Consider the following 9,240-nt stretch of genomic DNA (forward strand, 5'->3'; position numbering starts at 1 on the left):
TTGGCATTCCTCTTCTCTGCATACCCTGCTTAAGTGTCCACCATCTTCATCGTCCCTAGTCGGTCGTGCTACACACTTGCACACACACTGCAATCTTTCTTTCTCGCGGTTTGTACAAGTATTGCAGCCATGTCGAGTGAGAGCGAGGACAACATTTCTGCCTGTCGTCTGGAGCCCGATGATAGGTCAACATCGGAATCATCCCGCTCATCTTCCATGAGTCTGGCGTCGAGCCCAGACCTTGATTTATCCGGATCATGGAAGGGACGCTACCTCCCGAGTCGTCAGACGACAACCAGACGGACGAGGAGCCGTCACGGGACGAAGAAGAGGACGACGACGATGAGGTGGAGGGTTGGTCGAACGAGGTGGAGGAGGACGACTAACGATGGAAAGCAAACGATCATCAGCATGAAGCGTCCTCGCCAAGATGATGTCACGGGGCCATCCAAAAACAATAAAAAGAAGGACTAAATTAAGCAAACTTTATATATCCATGTTTCCATTCGCTCATATTAATTTGTTATCTCTCTTTCCCCAGTCAATCTCATTGCAGACGGTTAGCAATACCTATTCGATAGAGATATTTTACATTATCACCCACAGGTTGGTTTTTTGAATTGTATGCCCTATCGAGCACACAATTCACAAAAACAAATCGTATGCGCTATCTATAATGGTCGCACACAATTTTGATTACCGATCTGTTTGTCGGCAATCACAAACATCTTGGTACACCGAATTGTTTGTGTTCAACCCGATCATCGCAAATGGCTCATTGGACCGAACTATATGTCGTATATCGTGCACACCTTGATGTGGCTGCCCGTTTCTATTGTTCTACCTCATCGCAAACTATTCTTATGGATTAACCGTATGTCACACATTGCAAACACAACTATAATATGAACCGTGTTTGATGTCTTCTCCATAGCAAACGGTTTGCATATTTTTTTGATGGTTTTTTCACATCACCGTTTGTGATTCATACATCGCACATAGTTTCGTCGAAGGGTCTCTGATTGTAGTCTCACAGTAGAAGTATCCTGGAGTGACGTAGGATTTGATATGAGATGGTGCTAGTGAAGTGTAACATCCCAAGTGGTTAGCTATAGTAAACTCGCTCTAATTATGCCAAGTCATCTTGATTTACAGTTCTTGATCATCTTTGATTTCATACCTCATTTCAAATTCCACTTCAAAAGGGAATTCAAGTTTCAAGTTAAAATTAAAGTTCACCAATGTGATTGCAAAATAGTTCATCATTTAGCAAATATTCCAAAATTAATCTATCTACTATTAAAAGCATGAGAGGGAAGATCCAATTTAAAATCTGGACCGTCTAATCTTTACCTAATAATAAAGAGGCCATCGTTTCCGTCGGAAAACCCACCACGGTGATTTAAAAAAAAGTCCTTCATGTTTTCTAAAATTAACCAGCAATTCAATTGATAAGTGAAGCTGAATCGGTATGTGCGGGAGAAAAAAACACCAGACCACCCATGACCTTACCTCCCATCTCCAGCGCAAGCGCACCACCACCCCCTGCCACGGCGCCGGGCCGACCCCAACTCCTGCGATGCTCACCTCCGTCACCGCACGCCACCGCCCCAGATCCGGCTACTAAAGATTGCTGAGAACAATGCGCTCGAGCAATCCGTGGTCCTCGTTAACACCATGTGCAAAAATCCTAGCATCTCGACACTCCTCACCAAACATCATGCTCGCTGCCACTGTCAACCACCCCCTCCTCTGCATCTTTCTTCACCCAAAAATCCTCCATGGCATCCGATTCAGGATACTCTTCTTCGTTCCCCCCTCGGTTCCGCCTCCATCACCCACCTCATTCCAGTCTTCCCCAGCGACACTGTCTTGTTCAAACAGGTCCCCGAATTCACCATCCACCGCTGATGTACCCTCTACTACATTATCATCTTCCTCATCATCTTCATCAGTGTCGCCGCCATCAACCGGAAAAATACCCTTCTTTCGAGCCTGTCTGATCTTCTTGCCCTCCCGGACAAGCTCCTCCAGCCGGTCCCTCCCAACCAGCATGCCATCCTCCACCAGAAGCCTTCCGTCGTTGTCGAACGCCTTCACCAGGAAGGCCGAATGCCACACGCCCTTGATGCTCACGTAGAACAGCTCCGGGTGGCGCACCAGCAGCGCGCGCAGCCGGTTGGGCAGCCCGAAGTTCATGCGGAAGTGCGTGAGGTGGTCCACCAGCGTCCGCTTCTCCACCGTCATCGCCAGCACCTCTCGCACCACCACGCACGCCCGCCGCTCCGCCGTCTCCGTGCTCGCGCCCTCCTCCAGCGGCTCGAACGAGGAGGCCTCGGGCAGGCTGTGGAACCGGAGGAGGTAGTCCCGGTGCGCGCGGTGGAGGTTGAGCCCGCGGCAGAGCGGTAGGTGCGGGAACCTCCGCGGCCGGTCGATGAGGCGGTCGGGCCGGACGGCGGGGAGGAACGGCGGAGGGAGCGGTGAAGGGTGCGGCGGTGGCGAGTCGACCAGGTGGAGCGCGTGGCCGTGGGAGGTGTTTGCGAAGTTGATGATGCCCGGGTGGCGGGGGGCAGAGCGTGGCGCGGAAGTCCATGGCGAGGCCGAGGTCAGGGGCGATGTGCGCGAGCTTGGACACCAGGAGCCTACGCCGCGGGGTCATGAGGAGGAGGCGGTGCACCTTGTCCGCGAGGCCGAGCGCGAGCTCATCCCCGCAGAGGGCGGCAAGGTCGGCGACGAGCGCGTGGGCGACGGGGGTGAGCGCGACGGCGAGGGTGGAGAGGGAGGGCGAGAAGGGGCGGGAGATGGGGGCCTGGAAGAGGCGGAAGAGGGTCGGGTAGCAGAGCACGAAGGGGACGAGCTGGCGGCGGCGCGGGAGGCCGAGGAAGCGGCGACAGCGGAGGAGGACGCGGAGCGGGAGGAAGCCGCACGGCTTGGAGAGGAGCAGGGTGAGGAGCTTGTGCGCGAAGCGAAGCCGACTCGCTCGCGCCGCCTGCCGGTCCAGCGCCGGGCAGCGGACGAGCTTCGGCTGTGGCAGGGGCCTTGCCGGCTCCGACGACGCCACCTTCGCGCGGGCGCAACGGACGGCGAGCATGAGTGGTTGGGAAGTGGTCGGCGCGGGCGCGGTGGTTGGATGGCGGAGACGGCGGGGGTGAAGCGGGGTGAGGGGCGGCGCGGGGAGGACGGAGAGGGACGAAGGCGCCATGGCGGAGTGGATGACTAGTTACATGATAAACGGTCTAAGTACGTTGTTAAAGAAACTGAGCAACAAAATTGATCCCTCGCTAACCAAAACCCCCGAGCGAAACCTGCCCAGGGAACCGCTCGCGCAGCCGCCACTCGCCCCTGCGCCCGCGCCGCTCGCCCCAGACTCCGCTGTTGCCGCTGCTCGCTTGCTCCCCCCAGCCCCCGCTGGTACCGCCGCTCGCCCGTTCACTGCTCGCCCATGCCCCCGTCGGCGCCGCCGCTCGCCCCCGCGCCCGTGCCGCTCGCCTGTGCCTCGCCGGTGCTGCCGGTCACCCCCGCTCGCCGCTCGACCCTGCCCCCATCCTTGTCTCTGGTTGCCCGCTCCTGCTCGCCCGCTCGGCTCGCCCCTGCCTCGTGCAGCCTCCGCTTGCCCGCTCCCGCTCGCCCGCTCGGCCCGCCCTACCTCGCGCAGCCTCCGCTCGCATGGCGCTCGCCTTCGCACCACCCGCTCGTCCGCTTGGCTCTTCCCCGCCTCGCGCAGCCGCCGCTTGCCAACTAGCGCGCCGACGACACCCATATCCTTTTTGGTAAATCATGTTTCGGTATTTAAGTTCGGTTATATGTTTGTATTAATCTGCACAAGTTTCCTCCCTTCCGTCGCCGACCTCATCTGAAGGTGTTCTTCCCCGGTATTGTCGTTCTGCAAGAGACGGTTGAATGTTTCGACATGGATCTCCAGAGACAAAGTTCTGCACTCATATGGCATTGTTTTTGTTTACTGTTCCATGTCCGTTTAGTTTTGACTATGAGGGTGTTTGGTTGGGCTTCCAGCCAGCTTCCGTCTACCGGCTTCTAAGCCAAAAGCTCCTATTTAGGGGCTTCGGGCTGCAGCTGTGGTTTTCGCCCTTGTCACAGCCGGAGCCGAAAGCCACAGCTGCAGCCGGAAGCCCCTAAATAGGAGTGTCCTGATGGCTTGTGGGCCCCTTGTAGGCCCTCTAATGCCTCTCTTCTCCTATATGGAGTGTTTTACCATAGAAAAAATCATAAACAACCTTTCGATAAGAAGCGCCGCTGTCTCAAGGCGGAAACCTGGACCGAGGCCCTTATGCTCTCCGGTAGAGAGATTTTGCCGAGGAAACTTCCCTCCGGGAATAGGAAATCAAAGCCATCGTATCACCAACGCTTCCTCCTTCGTGGGAGGACCAATCTTCACCAACATCTTCATCACCACCATCTCATCTCCAGCCCCAGTTCGTATCTTGTATTCAATATTTGTCTCAAAACCTCAGATTGGTACTTGTGGGTTACTAGTTGTGTTGATTACATCTTGTAGTTGATGGTTGTTGGATTACTATTATTATACCTCTGATCTTGAACATGATGAGGAGGTGTGAGTAGTTACTTTAGTTCTTGTGGACTAGGGAGAAGTCTTGTTATAAGTAATCATGTAAAGTTGGTATTCGTTTCATATTTTGATGATATGTATGTTGTCACTTCCCTTAGTGGTGTCATGTGAACGTTGACTACATGCCACTTTACCATGTTATGGGCCTAAGGGAAGTAATTGTGGAGTAAAAAGTAGATGATGGGTTGTGAGAGTGGTAGAAGCTTAAACCCCAGTTTATGTGTTGCTTCATGAGGGGCTGATTTGAATCCACACGTTTAATGCTATGGTTATATTTATCTTAATTATTCTTTTGTAGTTGCGAATGCTTGCGAGAGAGGGTAATCATAAGTTTGTTGTTTTTCAATTAAGAACAGGACCTTAGCACCGGTCCACCCATATGTTAAATTATCAAAGTAGCGAACGTGAATCAACTCAACATGATGAACATGACTAGGCGGAAATTCTCATGTTTCCTCGGGAGTGTTTGCTTAACACGAGAGTACTTTAAGTCCTGTCCTTTGCTACAAAAAGGATTGGGCTACCTTCCTGTACCTTTTCTACTATCGTTACTTGTCACTTGTTAGGAATTATCTTGCTACAAAACAATCTATCACTTTCACTTATAGTACTCGTAGAGGATTCTTTGTTGAAAACCGGTTGCATTTCATTCTGCTCCTCGTTGGGTTTGACACTCTTACTTATCAAAAGGACTATGATTGACCCCTATACTTGTGGGTTATCACTTACGGGTCCACATCACTAATGGCTGGTATTGGTATCATTTATTCCTCGTCTTTACTGTGGGATTCTGATCTCTCTTCTTTTGGGGTTAAAGATTTTGCTAACTCTAACTTAGGTTCCTCTACCTACTTCCTCCCGACGAGTCCCCCATTCTAGATGACGGCTTGATTCATCAAAAGACTCTGAAGATACTCTCAAATGTTCTCCCGACAACTTGTGCTCATCGCTTTTGCGATTCCCTTCCACCTTCAACCGCTGTGCATAACTACATACAACCGTCGTCATACTTTCATTCCCAGTTGCTCTTGTTATTACAAGATACATCGAATTATTTTGTAACTTCTTAAGAATACCTGGCAGTTCTAGTCGCACGAATACACCAAAAAATAATTCCTCACGCTTATCGGGGATTCGTTTAACCTCAGTTGTCATGTGTTTCACAAAATCTTCAAAATGTGGTTCGATCTTCCGAAATACTTTGTAGCCTACTACTCCTGACTTTCCTTACCTGCTTGCATTATGGTTAATTCCATATGTCTAGCAATATTCGTCAAAATCTTTAGTGTTTATTATTGTGGTCTTATTGATACATCATGTGTGTGAATGCATGCAATCATTAATTGATCCTTATAAATTATCTTTTTGACTCAAACGTCTTTCCAAACATAAGCTGGTTCTGAGCAAATCAAACCTTGATTGACTGTCAATCTAAGCCCATTCAACTTACTTGTATTTGACTGGAGCATCTAATTTTGACACACAAACCTGGAAATCATAATTACTTTGTTATTTAATCATCAAATTATTCAGATGTTCTGTAATCCGATGCCTTGCATTCTTTCTTCCTCTGATTGAGTACCAGTACTCACAGCGGCTCCATTGTGGACCGCTAGACCCATTGCTCGGTTATTATCCGGTAGTATTGTTCACACTAAAAGATCTTGTGAGTTCTTTCCCTGATACTTAATGCCTTTGGTAAATTGTATCCTTTTCCTTTGTCAACCATGTTATACACTACTGGAATCCAGTTCTTTGTCGTCAGCCAGTTCTTTGCCGTCTGCTGGCTGACGGCAAAGACCCTCTTTGCCGTCAGTCGACACCAAGCAGACGGCAAAGGGTAGACTGATGGCAAACATACTATTTGCCATGTGTCGGACCTTTGTCGTCTGCCAGCGGACAACAAAGAGACCTAGGGTCGTGTCCGACGGAAGGCAAACTTTGCCATTCGGGGGCCTTTGTCGTCCGCCATGGGGCCCTTTGCCGTCGGGGGGCGGACGACAAAGGGGCCGACCCTATAACGGCCGTCAACTCCCCTCGCTCACTGTCTCTCTCTCCCCCCACTGTCTCTCTCCCCTCACCTCACTCGCCCCCGCCGCCACCCCGCCTCGCTCCAGCACCACCGGCGGAGCCCGTGCTCCCGCCACCTTTGCCATCCCCGCCCCTGCCCCGCCCCCGCGCCGCCCCCGCCCCCTCCTCCCCAGGCCCCTCCTCCCCGCGCCCTCCCTTCCTCCCGCGCCACCCCAGCCCCCTCCTCCGCGGGCCCCTCCTCCCCGCCGCCGGAGTTGCCCTCCCCTCCTCCCGCGCCGCCCCAGAACCCTCCGCCCGAGCCGCCTCCTCCCCAGCCCCCTCCGCCCCAGCCCCCTCCTCCCCGTGCCCTGCCCCCGCCCGACGCCACTGCCCCGGCCGCCCACTGCCCATGTGCAAGGCCTGGTGAGTTTTTTTCCTTTTTGGCTTTATTTCCTATTTTTTAAATTAGATAGTTAATTTAGACAGTTAGTTAATTTTGTTTTTTTGTTAAATTGGAAGGTTAGTTTTTTTTTGTTTTTATGTTAAATTAGATTGTTAGTTTATTAGGTAGAAAAAGTAGATAGAAAAGAAAAAAATAGATAGAAAAGAAAAAAACTTAGAAAAAATAAGAGAATAATAAACTAGAAGAAGGAAGAAGAAGAAGAAGAAGAAGAAGAAAGAGGAGAGGAGGAGAAAGAGAAAAGAAAGAAGAAGAAGAAGAAGAGGAGGAGGAGGAGGAGGAGAAAAAAGAATAATAATAATAGTAATAAGATGATAAGAAGAAGAAGAAGAAGAAGAAAAAGAGGAGAGAGGAGAAGAAGAAAGAAGAGAACCCCGACCCCCGACCCCCCGCCCACAACCCCCGACGCCCGACGCCACCAACCCCCGACGCCCAACGCCACCAACCCCCGACCTCGGACGCCACTGACACCCAACTCCCGACCCCCGACACCCGACACCACTGACACCCGACCCCGACCCCCTACTAAACTAACCCCCGACCCCCGACGCCCGACGCCACTGACCCTCGAGTCCCGACGCCACTGACCCTCGACCCCCGATGCCCGACGCCACTGACCCTCGACTCCCGACGCCACTGACCCTCGACCCCCGACCCCCGACCCTCGACGCCACTGACCCTCGACCCCCGACCCCCTACCCCCGACCCCCGACGCCACTAACCCCCAATCCCGGACCCCCGACACCTCTTTGGCCTCTTGTTGATCGAAAAGAGCCCAACCCCCGATGCTAGTGACCCTCGACCCCCTACGACACTGACCCCCGACCATCGACACATTTAACCAGACTCCCTACCACCGACACCCGACATCACCGACCCTCGACGCGACTAAGCCCTGACCCCCGACACCTCTTCTACTTACTGTTGAATGAGAAGGTGCTTTTCGGCCTTCTAGAGGCCCACGGGGTCATAGTTTTGTAAATTATGAGTTAGGTCACATATTTTCCGATTATGTTAATTATAAAACATCATATTTGTGTTGATCGTGTGAATTTCAATGTGCAGTTGTTCGACGACCTCCACGTGCGTTGGACGAGCTCCGCCCCTGCGTTTGTTGGTGAGCACAAATGTCTTCTCCTCCTACCCCTTTAATTTGCTTTGTCCCGGTCTTCGTGCCGATGAAACTTGCTAGCTATAGGTTTCTTCAATCATGAGTATGCGTGACCAGTATGCGTCTCCCGTTCGAAAGGGCGACATCTATAAATATGCATTACTTTGCATATTCATAACCGCCATCCATTCGAATTGTCCAACATTATCCATGGACAGCCCGAGTATGTGTAGATTGGGTTCGTTTTCCCGTATGTTGTGCTCTTGATCCGATGTAGAATTTCGTCAGTGCCTCCCTGTTGTTCTCCGGGTACACATCCTATCTGCTTATTGTCGAGAATGTATCAGGAGAACAGCGGGGAGGTGTGATACGTCCATTTTGCATCATGTTTTCATGTTGATATTTATCGCTTCTTTGGCTGTTATTTCACTTCACGGTACTATTCCTATGCCTTTTCTTTCTTATTTTGCAAGGTTTACATGAAGAGGGAGAATACCGGCAACTGGAATTCTGGCATGAAAGTGGAGCAAAGTTGAGATACCTATTCTGTGCAACTCCAAACGCCATAAGAATCAACGAGGAATTTTTTTCCCGATTTATCAAAAATACTGGGCCGAAGAAGTGCCAGAGGGGCACGAGGGGGTGCCCACAAGCCTGCACGGTGCGGCCACCCCAGGCCGCGCCATGGGGGCTTGTGGGCAGCCCACTGGCCCACTTGCTCCCCTATTTTGCTATATGGAGGGTTTCGTCCTGGAAAAAATCAGAGATGAGCTTTTTCGTGGTTTCGCCGCCGCCACGAGGCGGAACTTGAGTAGAACCAATCTAGAGCTCCGGCAGGATGATCCTGCCGGGGAAATTTCCCTCGCGGAGGGGGAAATCATCGTCATCGTCATCACCAACACTCCTCTCATCGGAGGGGACTCGTCACCATCAACATCTTCATCAACACCATCTCATCTCCAAACCCTAGTTCATCACTTGTAACCAATCTCTGTCTCGCGACTCCGATTTGTACTTGTAAGGTTGCTAGTAGTGTTGATTACTCTTTGTAGTTGATGCTAGTTGGATTAT

At 51.7% G+C, this 9,240-nt stretch overlaps 1 pseudogene; it reads right to left on the bottom strand.

Annotated features, from left to right (window-relative positions):
- Positions 1-1,708: 1,708 nt before the first annotated feature.
- On the bottom strand, positions 1,709-3,444 carry LOC123441738 (annotated as a pseudogene).
- Positions 3,445-9,240: the final 5,796 nt, after the last annotated feature.

Source organism: Hordeum vulgare, chromosome 3H (genome assembly GCF_904849725.1).
Source record: "Hordeum vulgare subsp. vulgare chromosome 3H, MorexV3_pseudomolecules_assembly, whole genome shotgun sequence".
Classification (NCBI taxonomy): Eukaryota; Viridiplantae; Streptophyta; class Magnoliopsida; order Poales; family Poaceae; genus Hordeum; species Hordeum vulgare.